The 17954-nt window shown below is 40.8% G+C and overlaps 2 long non-coding RNA genes across 3 annotated transcripts in view; one reads left to right on the top strand and one right to left on the bottom strand.

Moving 5' to 3' along the window:
• Positions 1-17954, top strand: part of LOC309642871 — a 367193-nt gene that overhangs the window by 308977 nt on the left and 40262 nt on the right. The window lies entirely within an intron of this gene.
• LOC309642865 overlaps positions 4289-17954 on the bottom strand; it is a 34347-nt gene continuing 20681 nt past the window's right edge. For both annotated transcript variants that reach the window (XR_014253412.1, XR_014253413.1), the window contains one exon: positions 4289-17822. This is a non-coding gene — a long non-coding RNA (uncharacterized lncRNA). The remainder of the gene's footprint in view (positions 17823-17954) is intronic.

Genomic DNA, 17954 nt, shown 5'->3' on the forward strand with positions numbered 1-17954 from the left:
CAGATGGGCTGCTGGGATGGTTGGGCCTCTTTCTCCGTTCAGTCTCAGGGTCTCTCCCTTTCTACATGGCCTTTCTAAGTCACTTCTCCACGTGATCTCTCCAGCGGGTAGCCAGACTTCTTACATGGCATTTCAAGACTCTTTTCAAAAGTGCAGAAGCAGAAATTGCCACGTATTCTTAAGGCTTAGGTCTAGAGCTAGTCATCACTTTAACTGTGCTCTATTGGTTAAAACAAAACAAAAAAATTGGGGAAATATTCAAACATATTAAAAGTACATGAGCTTTCATGTACCCATCACCTAGCTTCAAATTTTTGTATGACATTTTAAATCAAATTTAAATTATTAGTAGTTAAAAAAAATTGAGTCACAGGGTCAATCCAGATTCTATGTGGGAGGGGACTACACAAAAGCATGAATAGCAGGAGGTGTATCAGGGGCCATCTTTGGGGCTTAGCTGCCACACCATCACAGCTAATTTACCAGTCTCCTTGCCAAAAATGTGTTATATTTCAAAATCATGTTAAATAAGTATGTAGTCTTTGAAAAGCCAAATGTGAACTAAAGCAATATAAAGCTGAGACATGCTCTAGATTTTTGTACAAGCCACCTCTTCTTCCTTCTATGTGACTAGTATGTAAGTTGTGGTTGTTTCTTGTGGTTTTTAAAATTTTGCTTTCTCTTCTCATTATAACTTTGTCATATCTGAACAGCAAACTACCTTGATTTATGATAGTATTCTTTTTTTTTTTAAAGATTTTTTTTGATGTGGACCATTTTTAAAGTCTTTATTGAATTTGTTACAATACTGCTTCTGTTTTATGTTTTGGTTTTTTGGCCCCAAGGCATGTGGGATCTTAGTGCCCTGACCGGGGATCAAACCCGCACCCCCCGCATTGGAAGGCGACGTCTTAACCACTGGATCACCAGGGAAGTCCTTATGAAGGTATTCTTGATTATATTTTTATTTATTCTTTAGGTTTCAAGGACAGGTTGAAATAACCAAATGGGTTTTGACTATTACATTCACTATCATGAATGAAGTTTTAGCAGCTTTATCGAAATATAATTTAAATACTATAAAATTCATACATTTAAAATATACAGTTCAGTGGTTTTTAGTATGTTTACAGAGTTATGTAACCATGACCACAATCAGTTTTAGAATATTTTCATCACCCCCAAAAGAAAGCTGCTACCTGTTTTTAGTAACTCCCCATTTATCCATTCCCAGGTTAGTAGGTACTACTAATCTACTTTCTGTCTCTATTGATTTACCCGTTCTGGACAATTTATATAAATGGAATCATACAATATGTGCTCATTTATGACTCGTTTCTTTCAATTAGCATAATGTTTTCAAGTTTTATCCCTGTTGTAGCATGTATCAGTACTTCATTCCTTTTTATTGCTGAATAATATTCCACTCTGTGGGTACACCACATTTTGTTTATCAATCAGCAGTTCATGGGCATTTGAATTGTTTCCACTTTTGGGCTATTATGAATAATGCCACTATGAACATTTATGTACACATTTTTGTGTGAATGTGGGTTTTCATTGTGGGGTGTTGGTATCTGGGCCTATGAATTTTTTTAAAAAATAAATTTATTTATTTATTTATTTTTGGCTGCATTGGGTCTTCGTTGCTGGGCGCGGGTTTTCTCTAGTTGCCACGAGCGGCGGCTACTCTTCATTGCAATGAGCGGGCTTCTCATTGCGGTGGCTACTCTTGTTGCAGAGCATGGGCTCTAGGTGTGCGGGCTTCAGTAGTTGTGGCACACGGGCTTAGTTGCTCCGCGGCATGTGGGATCTTCCCGGACCAGGGCTAGAACCCGTGTCCCCTGCATTGGCAGCTGGATTCTTAACCACTGCGGCACCAGGGAAGTCCTGGGCCTGTGAATATTTTGATGTATTTTATAATACATTATTTTTATATATTTAATTAATTTTATACAATTAATTATATATAATTAATTGTATTTAATTACATTTATATGTTTAATTAGTTTTATATTTTGTATAATATGCCTGGATCCATTGATTTTTTTATGAGAAAGCTAATGGTTGTTTTCCAGTTATTAAACTTCATCTTTCTAATATACAGTGAACTGCAAATAATAATCTGGGGGAAGAGGATTGGAGAAGTTGATAAGAACTTCACTCAAAGTATAAAGGAACTTAGCTTAGCTATTGAAGTATAATTGCCTGGTTTAAAATCCTGATTCTACCACTTGCAAGATGTGTGACCTTAGGCAAGTTACTTAACCTGTCTGAGCTTCAGTTTCTTTGTCTGCAAAATGGAGGAAAATATAATAATAATAACTACCTCATAAGAGCACTGTGAGGATTAAAGTAGGTACCTCTAAACCTAGTGCTGGGCACAATGTAAATATGTATTCATTGTTAGTAATTTTTATTAATAACTTATATACTGCCACAGTTTTACATTTTTATTATGACCATGCATTGCATTTGAAATTTTAAAAGCAATTTTAAAATGTGTGAAGTCAACCTTAATATTGCATGTTTACTAATTTAAATGCACTCATATTACCAAAAAATACTCATATTACCATTTCAAGCTGGAAAATAGAGATTTGATCCAGCTTCCTTTGTGTCTGCGTTTTAGATTCACTAAGGAAATGGAGACTAATGGCTTAAGGTCCAAATTGTGCTTTAGTTATTGTTTTCCATTTTACAAATCAAAGAGGGAGAATTTCCTGGGCAAAATAATAAAAAGACTGCTTGTATATTTTGGAGATTAATCCTTTGTCTGTTGCTTCATTTGCAAATATTTTCTCCCATTCTGAGCGTTGTCTTTTCATCTTGTTTATGGTTTCCCTTGCTGTGCAAAAGCTTTTAAGTTTCATTAGGTCCCATTTGTTTATTTTTGTTTCTATTTCCATTTCTCTAGGAGCTGGGTCAAAAAGGATCTTGCTGTGATTTATGTCATAGAGTTTTCTGCCTATGTTTTCCTCTAAGAGTTTTATAGTGTCTACCCTTACATTTAGGTCTTTAATCCATTTTGAGTTTATTTTTGTGTATGGTGTTAGGAAGTGTTCTAATTTCATTCTTCTACATGTAGCTGTCCAGTTTTCCCAGCACCACTTATTGAAGAGGCTGTCTTTTCTCCATTGAATGTTCTTGCCTCCTTTGTCATAAATTAGGTGACCATATGTGCGTGGGATTATCTCTGGGCTTTCTATCCTGAACCACTGATCTATATTTCTGTTTTTGTGCCAGTACCATACTGTCTTGATTACTGTAGCTTTGTAGTATAGTCTGAAGTCAGAGAGCCTGATTCCTCCAGCTCTGTTTTTCTTTCTCAAGATTGCTTTGGCTATTCAGGGTTTTTTGTGTTTCCATACAAATGATGTGGGCCATTTTTTAAAGTCTTTTTATTGAACTCGTTACAATATTGTTTCTGTTTTATGTTTTGTTTTTCCTTGGCCCTGAGGCATGTGGGATCTCAGCTCCCTGACCAGGGATCGAACCCGCACCCCCTGCATTGGAAGGCAAAGTCTTAACCACTGGACCGCCAGGGAAGTCCCAAACATATGTTTTCATTTCTCTTGGGTATATACCTAGTAGTGGAATTACTGGGTCATATGGTAACTCTATGTTTAACCTTTTGAGAAACTGACAAACTGTTTTCCAAAGTGGCTGTACCATTTTACATCAAGGCTATCTTAAGGTCTACTTGGTCTGGGGTTAATTGTTCCATTTGGGTATGGACTCGGGAACAGGCCTTTGCTGTTCAGGTAAGAAACTTCTGTCAAAGATTTTCACCCTTTTTTTTTTTTTTTTTGGCTGTGTTGGGTCTTCGTTTCTGTGCGAGGGCTTTCTCTAGCTGCGGCAAGCGGGGGCCACTCTTCATTGCGGTGCGCGGGCCTCTTCACTATTGCGGCCTCTCTTGTTGTGGAGCACAGGCTCCAGACGCGCAGGCTCAGTAATTGTGGCTCACAGGCGTAGTTGCTCCGCGGCATGTAGGATCCTCCCAGACCAGGGCTCGAACCCGTGTCCCCCGCATTAGCAGGCAGATTCTCAACCACTGCGCCACCAGTGAAGCCCTACCCTTTTTTAAAGTTAAAAAAATAAAATGATTAGCATTCCTCTGTTTAGAAAGAAAAAGAATGAACCTATTTATCAAGTTTCCAGAATACTATAGACTCTTATGGAGCACTTGCTTCTTCTCACCCTAAGAAGCTGAGTAGGCTTTAGGGGCAGGTGGACAAGGCATAGTGGTATAAATTAAGGGGCATTGCAAAATAAAATGTCCCCAGTATCGCAAGGAAATTCTTCATCTCATTTACAATATAACAACGTTCCTGGTTACAGAAGTCAGAAGTTCATATGCGCTAATAAATTTTTTTCATTTTTTTTTTAATATATGGCTTTAGTGAAATTCAGTATTTACATACATTCTTTTTTTTTGGCCGCTCACGTGACATGTGGGATCTTAGTTCCCCGACCAGGGATCAAACCTGTGCCCCTTGCAGTGGAAGCACAGAGCCCTGACCACTGGACTGCCAGGGAAGTCCCATGGGCTAATAAATTTTTATTGTAGTCACTCACACCTTAGCACAAATTACTTTAATAATCACATTTTCCTCCTAACCCCTGGTTAAATACAGTTGACTCAAACTAAGGTGTTCTGATAGTAGAGGAGGTACTAAAGAAAGGAAGGAAGAGGACAGTTGATTCTTGAACAACAAGGTTTGAACTTCACGGGTCCACTTATCCACAAATATTTTTTCAGTGGTAAAAACTTCAGTACTATAGCATCCGTGATTTGTTGACTACATGGATGGGAAAGTGCGGATACGGAGGAACCACATATACAGAGGGCTGACTATACCCAGATTTTTGACTGTGCTGAGGGTCAATGCCCCTAACCTCTGAGTTGTTGAAGGGTCAACTGTAATTTTAGAACCTAAAAAGGGGAATTTAGAACGTGCTATACACATTACATTTATTAGATTATTTACTCCTCATAACAACTCCATAAGATAAGCACTATTATTTTTAGTTTAAAAGAAAGGAAGAAGGTTCAAAAAGTTAAGTAATTTACTGAAGATCACAAAGATTCTATGTAAGGAGGTAGGATTTTAATTCAAGTCTATCTGATTCCAAAGAATCGGAGCATCCTGTTTCTGTTCTGAATAGAGAGCAGACACTAGCGGGACTCTGGGGCTGGGAAGGAGGGAGTGGGGAGAGCAGGGCTGTACAAAACCAAACTTTGCCTTCTCTACAAACTTTTCTCATGCCCCTGGTTACCACAATCAGTTGCTGGCAGCACCCCCGACCCCCAATGGTTCTGCTGTGCAGTAGTGCTAATGAGTCCCTAAATGCTTCCTGGCTTAGTGGAGCTACCGTATGTGACTAAGTTAAGACTCCAGCAACTACTGCTGCCTGGGCCACACACACTCCAGCAAAACTTCCTTATTTGGAAAAGTCTTTTCCATCCTCTTTGGGCAGAAAGAATACAATCTCACATTTAAGAAAAACAAAATGCTTTGACCTGAATCAGAAGGGGCACTCGAAAACACAGAGATATGCCAGAAAGATCAAGTATATTTCTAAATGCTTTCTCAGGTGGAAGGTGAGGGGCGGGGATGAGATTGCTTCATCAGAGAGTAAAAGAACATTCACACATCCCTTTTTCTTTAACTCCAGATGCTTTTCTGGTTAGCAATAAGCTTTAAATCTCAGTTATATGAAATTGAGCACACTTTTTACTGGAGTTAAGAAAAAATACTTTTTGAAATTGTTGATTTATGCCGGCAGAAGACTATACCTTTTCGGATATGGTTTAGCATTGCTTCTCACACCCTGAGTAGAGGTTATATTTGAAAAGGCAGGGTAGATATTTGCAGATATGGGCCAGTGAGGTCAGCCTGAGTGTTGGCTCCTGTCATCCCTAGAAACTGCCCGGGAGCAGTTTGGTAGAAAAATAAAAAGAGGAGACTTAAGTCTCAACTCTGCCACTAACTTGCTGGGTGAACTTGGGCAACTTAATTAACCTCTCTGAGTAGACCTCAGTTTGCTCTTCTCTGAAGAGGGGTTGGACTAAATGACTTCCAACAGCCTTTCCAGAATTGACTTTCTATTTATGTTTCCATGATTGAGGAAAGGGCTTGTCTAGGCTAAAATATGCTATAGAAACCATGGGTTTCTGATGTTCTCTAGACCCACCCCTCGTTTCCTAACTTCCCTCTTGGTACCCCTGCCCTCTCAGCCCTTCTGGAGTTCAGGGCTTTAGTGCTGCTTTCTGGCTTCCTGGAGGAACCTCCTAAAGGGCCCATTGGTAAGCAAAGCATAATAAACTGGATATTATCCCCAGTGCTTATCAAATCTTATCTGTCCCATGTTCCATTCCCCCAGAGCCTGCCTGCAACCACCTGGCCCTTGGTGATGATGGATCAAATCAGATAAAATAACCTTCCTTGATATTTACTGACATGTAGCCCCACTCACAAAAATACCTTTAAAATAATCAGAATATACATCTCTCCCCCCAGAGGTCCTATTATCTGCATTATTTATTTATGTGAAAGGAGAGTGTTGCTGTGGGGTCTTCCTGTGCCCCCTCAAATTACATGAAGGTTGGATTGCTTTCTCTGACCAGTGACACTTGGGGAAGTCGTCTTATCTTGGCAGGAATATTGTAAACTCAAGATGGAGATTCTGTTTTTCTGTGCATTAATCTGCAGCTAATGCCGTGAACATTATCCTTGTTTAATTACATTCACTAACCAACTGACACAACTTCCCCTGGGAAGAAGCTTATCCAACTCTGACTCATGCTTTACAGCATGTTGGATTTGAGGAAATGGATAATATACGCCCCGCTGGCTTTGGAATTTTAAACAGAAACCCACATGCCGACAAGTCTCCGGCTTACTCCCAAATATGGGAGAATGTGTGCCCCAGCCACGGTTGCAAGAGGCATGCTCAGTGTGACAAAAGGCAAACCCACGGTGTGTGCTGAGCTCCAGGCCAGATGTGGAAGGCCAGAACCAGCATCCACTTAACAGAAACAGAAAACCTTAGGAAAGGGGAGAGAGGCTGCCACCCCTAAGGACTGTCCCTTGTATAGAGTTATCTTGATGATGTCATGGCAGTGAATTTCTTATTAAAATTAAAATGAATCCTGAGCTTCAGGAACAAACGAGGAGCATCTTCAAGAGGCTAACCTTTTAGGGCAGTGCTCACAGACACAGCCTGTCAGAACAGGAGATGAAATCATACCAGCCTTGTGCTTGAGCTGGCCAGGTCACCCTGGACCCAGATCATGACAAGAAACCCTCTGGTGGCCGGTGTGCCCCAGGATTCTCTGAGAATCAGAGATGTTGCCAGGGTAGAGCTAATTGGGGCAATTGCTCTTATGTCTGAGCTGAGAGTGCAGGGGGCAGTATCCCAGAGCAAGAAGAGATGGCTCCTCAGCTGGAGGCCAAAAAAAAAGGCTCACAGTCCCCTTCAACCACGCCCCCATCTCCATGTCTGAGCCTGCCCTCCTTCTGCCCAGACCCTGCTAAGTCTCCACATGCCCTCTTACAATCTTACAAACTCTGTTCCCGTAACAGCTATCCTTATTCTTCTTTTCTTTAAAAATGAAAACAAAAAAAAACTTTACTGTTTTTATTTTAAAAATATGTGTTGTTGAAAACAAAATCAAACAGTATAGAAATATAACAATAACAGTTCCCATTTATGGAGAGTTTTCTCTGCATAAGACACAGTATTAAAGCACTTAATGTGCATCATTTCATTGACACTTCATAATATTCCTATGAAGCAGGTTTATTTTCATTCCCTTTTACAGATAAGAAGATTAAAGTTCATACAGGTGAGGTAAATTGCCCAAAGTCACTCAGCTAGTACACAGCAAGGCTGAGATTTGAACACAAGTGTTTGCTCTCTGAAGGCCGTGTGCTTAAGTATTACATACGCTACCTTAAAAAGTACAAAGAAGACAGAGATATCATCTCCACACCAGGACTCAAAGGTAACCTCTGCTATTGTCCTTCCAGACTTCTCTTTACATACATGTGTGTGGTGTTCATTTTAACCTGATTTTAGTAGAATAAAGTCTGGGGTTGGTTAGGCTTCTAGGAAGAGGGAGAATGAGTCACCCACTGTAATTGATCCAGATTTCTCTTCCCCTTAAAAAGCTCTAGGTCAGGGAACGTTGGCTGAGTCCCAGGCCCTCTGCTGGTGTCCAAGAGGCTCAGATGTCTTCCTGGGAGTGTCATGCCAAGCACACAGTAAGCACTCAATTAATTCTCTCCAGTGGTACTGTAAGGGACAGATTCTTCTGGGATCCTTGGCCTCTGCTCCAGTGTAGGTATTTAGGAGTTGTGAGTGCCTTCCCTCTCCAAATGGTGCTGGTGCCAGTGTTGGAGCCAAATAAAAAACCAGCTGCCCCAGTGAGCCTAGAAGTGCAGACATGTCATCACTCTGGACAGCAAAATGAATGCTACCACTGCTGTCCTGGGACTGCCACTTAAAGCCCTTGCTGAACTTGTAATCCTGATCTTTCTCATGGCTGCTAATGAAGAAAGAAGCTTTGGGGACAGAGGTAGTCACAGCTGAGGCTGAATGTGTGTTGTGGGACTAGAGGGAGCAGAGTGGGACCTGGATTCAGTGACATTTCTAGAACTTATAGTTACTCCTGTCATCTGGTCCAGCCTGGCCTTAGGGGGTTGGAGAGTCACCCCTAGCCAACAAAAGGACTGACTTCAGGGGGCAGTGACATTTCCCTGTTTGGTCACAAGACCTTAGCTTAGCAAGCAGAGCAAATGCTTGTCACATCAGGAACTCAGGAAACCTATCTTTCCTTCCCACCTCCCACTAACCAGTACCTCCCCTGCTACACACACAACTACACACATTCTCTTTAAAAAATTATAAAGTGGTGAATTTTATGTTGCAGAAATTTTACCACAATTTTTTTAAAGGTACCAACCCAAATTAAATATTCTATTTTCTCTCCTTATTCCTGTGTCTGCATATTCGTCAGGTTCTTTTTTTCCCCAAGCACTGTAATATACATTGTGGAATTTGATCCTCTCGACTTGTGATACAATAAGAGTAGTTATCCTTAGTTCCCTAAACCAGGGATTACTAATTTTTTAAAACTTTTTGTGGAAGTATAACATATATACAGAAATGTACACAAATCATAAATATACAGCTCTATAAATTTTCAAAAGGCAAACATTGCTATGTATCCAAAACCTACATGAAGAAACAGAACATCACTAGCACCTCAGAAACCCTCTTTTGACCCCATTCTAGCCACTAATCACTCAAAGGAAATCCCTATTCATAGATTAAAGGCATAGATTAATTTTTCCTGTTTTTGAACTCGACATAAATGGAATTGTGACTATGTATTCTTTTGTGTTTGATTTCTTCCACCTAATGTTATATTTGTGATATTCGCCCTTATTGTTGTATGTAGTTATCTCATTGTTAGATAGTGGATTACGTGAATTCACCGTGGATTATTTATCTATTCTATTGTTGGTGGACGTTTGAATTGCTCATCGTTTTTAGCTATTACAAATAGTGCTGCTGTGAATATTCTTATACGTGTATTTTGGTGAACACATGTATTTCTAGAAATGTAATTGCTAATCATAGGGTACACGTATGTTCAACTTTGGCAGATATTGCCAAACAGTTTTCCAAAGTAGTTGTACCAATTTACACTCCCACGAGCAATGAATGAGAGTTCCAGTTGCTCATATTCTCACTAACACTTAGTGTTGTCTGTCTTTTTCATTTTGGCCATTTTGGTGGGTGTGTAGGGATATCCTATCGTGCTTTTCATTTGCATTTTCCTGCTTGTTAGTGAATTGAGTACCCTTTCATATATTTATTAGACATTTGAATATTTTAGGGACTCTTTAAAGTTTTTTTCCCTGGTTATTAAAGTAATACATGCTAATCGAAGAAGGTTTGGCAAATATAGAAAGGAATCATGGTAGATTCGTACTATGTCAACTTAGCTAAATGTTCGAACTATGTTTTACAGAATTGCTTTCCTTGTCTGGTTCTGGGGTAGGGTTGCCCACAAGAACATTTGCACAATGTCTGGAGAGCAGAAGCAAAACACCCATGTTTATGGTGAGGTGTAGAATCAGGCACTGTTGTATCTCACACACATTGTCTCAGTTCTGCTGGCTCACCTTGTTGGCCCCGGGATAGCAGTTAGGCCCACAACTCCTTCGGTTCCCACCAAATCTCATCCTTCAGGCTTTTCAACTCCTGGGCCAAATGTATGTTTAGCTCCATGACAAAGGACCCAGTAAGAGACTAACATTGCTTCCAATTCACCCTGTGGGCACCACGTTTTTTTTTTTTGCAAGTTCCAGTTTGACTTTGTTCTCCCATACTTCATGTCTAGCTACTCTTCCTGACCACCTGCCCCCCTGACTTCAGGCCCAGCACCAGAAGCATACGCAGCAGTCACACACAAGCTGTTTAACCAGCTCCCACAATTGCAAAATGTCAAATCTTTATAATAAACTTCTTTTTTTTTAATAAATTTATTTTATTTATTGATTGATTTTTTTTTTTTTTGGCTGTGTTGGGTCTTCGTTGCTGCGCGCGGGCTTTCTCTAGTTGCAGCGAGCGGGGGCTACTCTTCGTTGTGGTGCGCGGGCTTCTCATTGCAGTGGCTTCTCTTGTTGCGGAGCACGGGCTCTAGGCGTGCAGGCTTCAATAGATGTGGCACATGGGCTCAGTAGTTGTGGCACACGGGCTTAGTTGCTCTGTGGCATGTGGGATCTTCCCAGACCAGGGCTCGAACCCATGTCCCCGGCATTGGCAGGTGGATTCTTAACAACTGCACCACCAGGGAAGTCTCTGGTTTTCTTCTTAATGCCTGTATCAGTCAGTGTTTAATCAGAGAAGCAGAACTACTAGGAATGGTGCAAAAAGCCCAAAGGCCTTCCCCTCCCCACCAAACACAGCTCCCCAGATGTCAGAGATGTAGTCCTTTGATTTAAGCATTACTATCTTGAGTTCTCTTTTAAAATATAAGCACTCCTAAGAGAGGTAATACCTGAAATCCTTAATTCTTCAGAATGAATGATCCCCCAGATGCAGTGATAAGTGAGTTGGTATCATAAAAGCTTTGGTCGAGAACAGGCTGGTCATGGGGCAGCCAGGGGGATGAGACGCCAAAGACAAACTTTGCCTCATTTACAATTTGTCCCAGAGCCTCCTGGGCTCTGAGTTTTACAAGGACAAGATTCAACAGGGCTTTCCTGCTCAAGTCTGAAGCTTGGGCATCGGCTCTGCTCCTCACTGGAGGGCGGACTCACCAGGAGGACAGATTTACTTCCCTGAGAAGAACAGAACCAGAGAGAAGCAACTGGAGATGGAGAGCATTTCAGAAACTAGTGGTGATGAGAAGAAACTGGTGACACCCTCCCTCCCAGCCAGTTCTGCCTGGCTGGTTTCTTAAAGAGGAACAAAAAGGAGATATTGTGGTAAATGTTTCTTGCTTTGTTTTATTTTTCTCTTCCAACGGCTAGAGATACTGTTGGCCTCTTTCCCCTTTTGCTCCTGTCACCACCCTCCCAAGCAAAGGGGACAGTTACCCCACAGGTTGGCTACTGAGCTGGGACCTCCAGGCTGGCAGGGAGGCCACAGCCCAAAGCATAGGAGTGCCCAGGGGTAACATTATCCTGCCAGAGCTAAACAAGAAACTGAGTGTTTAGAATAACTTCAAGAAAGTCGTAGGCGTTTCCTCTGTCAGGGAAACAAGAAACCACAGTGAGATAATGGATAGCTATATTCAGGTCACAGATTATCAGCTGCCACTGCTGCTTCCTGTTCAGAACTCAATGAAACTTCTTTCTAGTCACTGGAGCTTCGTGGATAATGCAAGCGTGACAACATTTAGTGCTGTGGGGCTTGGGAGTGCTGCCTGCGGATCTGACACAACCCAGTGATGAATTATTTTTTTGGGGGGTGAGGCTTCAGGGACCTGTTCCTGGTGGGGTAAGTGGTGGATGAGAAGCAACAGTGAGAATAACTTTTGCCAAACTCATTTTTTTTTCAGGCTCTTGGACTAAGAGAGTTTTGTGCATTATCTCATTTGACTCTTAAAATTACCTGAGGCAAAAAAGTGTTGGCAAGGATGTAAAATTAGACCCCTTGTACATTGTTGGTGGGAATGCAAAATGGTGTAGCCACTATGGAAAGCAGTGTGGAGGTTCCTCAAAAATTAAAAATAGAACTGCCATATGATCTAGCAATCCCACTCCTGGGTATCTATCCAAAAGAACTGAAGTCAGAATCTCAAAGAGATATTAACACTGCCATGTTCACTGCAGCACTGTTCACAATAGTCAAGATGTGGAAACAATCTAAATGTCCATTAAAGGATGAATGGATAAAGAATATGTGGTACATATATACAATGGAATATTATTCAACCTTGAAAAAGAAGGAAATCCTAAAAACATGTGACAACATGGTGGAGCCTTGAGGACATTATATTAAGTGAAATAAGTCAGTTACAGAAGGACAAATACTCTATGATTCTACTTATATAAGGAATTTAAATAGTGAAACTCATAGAAGCAGAAAGCAGAACAGTGCTTGCCAGAGGCAGGCTGGAGGGGGAAATGAAGAGCTGCTAATCAATAGGTTTAAGGCTTCAGTAATGCAAAATGAATAAGTTCTAGATCTGCTGTATAGCATCATGACTATAATTAACTATATTGTACTACACACTTAAAAATCTCTTAAGAGAGTAGATCTCATGTTAAGTGTTCTTACCACAATAAAATAAAAATCAAAATTTAATTTAAGAACTACCCTATGAGAGGGGTACTATTATCCCCATTTTATGGATGAGACAAGGGGATCATAAATGTTAAGTAACTTGCCCAGAAGCCACAGTAGTAGAACTGGGAACTAGAATCAAGACTTACTTCCCTCTCTCTCTCTCTCTCTCTCTCCCTCTCTCTCTCTCTCTCTCTCTCTCACACACACAGTACTGTATTGCACTGTCCCTTAATACACTTAATATACATATACCCATGTGGCCACCACCCAGATCAAAATCAGAACACTTCCATTCCCTTATGCCCCTTTCCAGCAAATACCCACTCCCTCTAACTTCCAAGGTAACCAATATTCTGACTTCTATCCTCATAGATTTGATTAGAACTTCAAAATCAAATTCTTGATTCCTATTCTTGAACTTTGTATGTATGGAATCATACTCTTGTTTCTGGCTTCTTTTGCTCAATACAGTACGTCTAAGATTTATCCACATTGTTGTATATGTATCAGGAGTTTGTTCCTTTTTATTGCTGAATAGTATATGATTTTATGAATATACCACCTAATTTATTTATCCACTCTCCTGTTGATGAATATTTAGGTTGTTTCCAGTTTTAGGCCATTTTGAATAATACTGTCATGAACATTTTTCTTAGGTAGGAATATATTTAACATTATTAAATACTGCCAAATCATTTAGTTTCTCTGTGTCCTTGTCAATACATGGAATTGTCAGTCTTTTCATTTTAGCCATTAGAGTGAGTGTGAGAAATACCTCTTTCTGATTTCAGAGCCTGTGCAGCATCATCAAGCTCTGGATCTGAGCAACTGCTACATCCATGGCTCTCTGGCTTGGGTGGGAACAAGTGGCCTAAGTACCACTTACATGCTGGCAGCAAGAATGGCAAGTGGCTCCCCAGGACAGCTGGGTGCCAGGAAGCTGCCTCCTCCATCATTTCTGAGGGGTGTCCACCAACTTCAAGATTGAGTGTGCATATGTCATTTTCTAGGAAAAGCTCTCTTAGAGAAAGCTCTCCTGTAGCTTCTGGTACAAGGGTGTGCCAAGTGTGTGGCCAGTGTGGTCAGAGCCTACTGTGAGGTCGGCCTGTTCTTCTTTGCTAACAACTTGGAGTGGTTCAAGCCAGAACATCAGAACGCTCTCAAGGATAGGGCCTGGCCCAGGAAGCACTGTAGCCTGAAGCATAAAAACCCTAAAACTATGTTACAGCTTGGCCTCCTCCTGTAATGTGGACTTGGGCAAGTTATTTAGCCTTTCTGTGACTCAGTTTATTCAATTATTAAATGGGCAGCTATATAGCTGCTCTATAGCTCACACAAGGTTCTTCAAAGGCTTCTTACTCTTCCTAGGGTGCCTTTCTCCAGCCCATCTTCTCCCCACATCCCCTGTGTCTCCACCACACTGACCTATTTAATGTTCATGAGCAGGATAGCCTCTTTTACTCCTCTAGATTTTTATAAAAGGTGTTTTCATACAAGGTATTCTCTTCCTGTGGAATACCCTTCCTCATCTTGTCCAAATGCAACCACCTCCTCATTCTTTAAGACTCAGCATAAGCACCATCTCCTCTGTGAAACGCTCCCTGGTCATTCTTTGACTCTCCTGGCAGATGGAGACCCCCATAACACTTGGTGTTATACATCCTCTCACATCGCACTGTTTTCTTGTGAGTCTTCTCCACTAGACGATGAGCTCCTTAAGAAAAAATCCTCTGGGGAATTCCCCGGAGGTCCAGTGGGTTGGGACTCAGTGCTCTCACTGTGGAGGGCCCGGGTTTGATCCCTGGTTGGGGAACTAAAATCCCACAAATCATGCAGTGTGGCCAAAAAAAAAATAGGGCAAAGGATTTGAATAGACATTTCTCTAAAGGAGTCATACAAATGGTCAATAAGCATATGAAAAGATGATCAGCCTCATTAGTTATTAGGGAAGTGCAAATCAAAACTAAAAAAATGAGGTACCACTTACTAGAATGGCTAAATAAAAAAAAATTTTTTTTTTACTTTAAAAAAAGAAGAAAAACTTCTAGCACTGTGTCAGGCTGATAGTGGTTGCTCAGTAAATATTTACTGGATGAATGAATAAATCTTGAATGAAAAGGAAGTATGGAAATAGTAAAAAAAGGACATTAACCCTTCATTATTATTATTTATATAAAAGAAATATATACATATTGCAAAATATTCAAGCAATAGAAGTAAAGGTTTCCCCTAATCCACTCCATACCCAGGGATAGCTCTATAAGCAGTTTGCTCTGAGACGTTTTTCTATACATATACAAATTTTTCTCAGGTTTTCCGAGCCTGTTTTTTACTTATTATATTATGAACACCCTTTAGTAATTTTTAAAAATTTTTTGTTTATTTTATTTATTTATTTTTGGCTGCGTTGGGTCTTCATTGCTTCGCACGGGCTTTCTCTAGTTGTGGCGAGCGGGGGCTACTCTTCATGGCTGTGCGTGGGCTTCTCATTGCAGTGGCTTCTCTTGTTGCAGATCACGGGCTCTAGGCGTGTGAGCTTCAGTAGTTGTAGCACGCAGGCTCAGTAGTTGTGACTCACGGGCTCTAGAACGCAGGCTCAGTAGTTGTGGCACACGGGCTTAGTTGCTCCACGGCACGTGGGATCTTCCCAGACCAGGGATCGAGCCCATGTCCCCTGCATTGGCAGGCGGATTCTTAACCACTGTGCCACGAGGGAAGTCCCTTTTAGTAATTTTTTAAAAAAATATTATTCAAACAGAAGTTGAAAGAACAAGTCTCAGACTTGGTAAATAGGTCAGGGAGAGGAACCTAAAGAGTGAGTTTTCTTTTCCGTTCACCCCTCTGAAAATCCTAAAAAGTCCCTTATTCATTCATTCCTTTATTCATTTTAATTACAAAACTCACATCTGTGCACTGTAACAAATTCAGACAATACAGAAATGTATAAATAAAAATATAAATGTCTTCCATATATGTAAGTATATATGTGTGTGTACAATTTTAAAAAAGAAAAAGAAGACTGTACTATATGTGTTCTGTAACTTGCTTTTTTCACCTAGTAGCTCATGGACATCTTTCTACATCAGTAAATATATATCTACCCCATCCTTTTTGATGCTTGCATAGTATTCCATTAAATGATATACCATGATTTAGATGTTTTCTACCTTCTGCTAATACAATATATCCGTTCCATAAACACTTATTGAGCACCAATAGGAAAGATTAAATAACAGTGTGGACCTTGCGATGACAGGTTTATCCCAGGATGCTGTGGGAGCCCAGAGGGGACACACAGACTGGGAGGCCTGTATTTGACAGCAGCACCTGCAGTAACAAGAGTGGAACTTGAAAGCGTGACTCGAAAAGGCCAGCTGCCCAGCACTCTTCCTCCCACACAGGTCTTGCATGTCATTGGCTGGAACAAGGCAGGATCCCGGACCCCCAGAGAGAGCTTCTGGAACGTGAGCTGAATGGAACAAGTACCATTTACTTTAGATGAACAGATTGGTTTTACAGAAACAGGAAATTTCTCTCATACTTTAAGTCCTAAAATAGAATAAATATGCTGGGATGCACAGGGATTTGGGGAATTTGGTTAACTTTGTGAAGTACATTTGATGTGCATTTTGAATCTGGCAATCTCAACGTGAGCTGTTACACACTTCTTAAAAAGGCTCGTATTGAAAATCAAGTCATGGCCACAATCAAGGAATGTTCACACAGTAATAGAATGGAGGGAAGAAAACACTTCTAAGCATTGCTGGTCTAAAAGGTACAGGAAATGGAACCCTTCCTGCTCTGTTAGGGAGACTGTGAATCAGGCAGCCTAGAGGACCAAGCATGACCTGGCCCAGCCTTCCTCTTTAGCCTCGCTTCCAGATTATTTCCCTGACACTGGCCCTCATGTTCCTCCAACTCAGCACACTGTCCACCTCAGGGCCTCCACACAGGCCTTCCCTTTGTCTGGAAGGCCCCTTCTCTCCCAGTCGTCTCCTGGACCCCCACTCTTCCTAGTCTATTCCTATTCATCCTTGAATTCTCAGCCTGATGGAGACTGTCTCTGAATCCCCAGTATAAATTAGGTTCCTCTGTCTACATTCTCCAACAACCTTTTCTTTTCTTTCAGAGAAGTTACAATTGCAATAATATTGGTTTGTGTGATTATTTGTTTAGTGATAACGTCCTCTACTAGGAACTGTGTCTGTTTTATTTATAGCTGAATTCCTAGGGTCTCATAAATGTCTGATGCAAAATAGTACCCGATAAATATTTGTTGAATGAACGAATGCCTTTAGAGGGCAATCTCTTTCAAAATTGTAAATGTGTGACTCAATAGTCCCACGGAAAGAATCTCTCCCACAGAAATAGCATGACTGCCCAAGATACAGGTGCAAGTATGTGCATAGATGCATTTGTATTAGCAGAGGCTTAGAAAATGCCTACATTATGGTACATCATTCAATGGAATACTATGTAACCATTCAAAGGAATGACAAATATATACATTTACTGATATGAAAAATGTCAAGGGAGAAATGAATAGGCGGAGCACAGAGGATTTTTAGGACAGTGAAATTACTCTGTATGATATGAAAATGGTGGATATATGTCACTATACATTTGTCAAAACCCATAGAATGTACAACACCAAGAGTGAACCCTAATGTCAACTATGGACTTTGGGTGATTGTGATGTGTCAGCACAGGTTCATCAACTGTAACAAATATACCGCTCTGGTGGGGGATGTTGATACTGGGGGAGGCTGTGTGTGGATGGGGGTAGGGAGTATATGGGAAATCTCTGTAACTTCCACTCAATTTTGTTGTAAATTTAAAACTTTTCTTTAAAAAAGTCTATTTTTGAAAACGTGCTTGAGCCACATATGGGGGATTTCTACTTTTTTATTTACACATTCATGTTTTCTAAATTTGTTAGAGGGCACATCTATTAATTACTTTTGTAATTAAGAAATACTAAAGATCAAAAGAGAAAAGAAGATAAAAACCTTCCAGAAGGGCTTCCCTGGTGGCGCAGTGGTTGAGAATCTGCCTGCTAATGCAGGGGACATGGGTTCGAGCCCTGGTCTGGGAAGATCCCACATGCCACGGAGCAACTGGGCACGTGAGCCACAATTACT

This window comes from Balaenoptera physalus (assembly GCF_965194825.1).
Source record: "Balaenoptera physalus genome assembly, chromosome: 14".
NCBI classification, from domain to species: domain Eukaryota; kingdom Metazoa; phylum Chordata; class Mammalia; order Artiodactyla; family Balaenopteridae; genus Balaenoptera; species Balaenoptera physalus.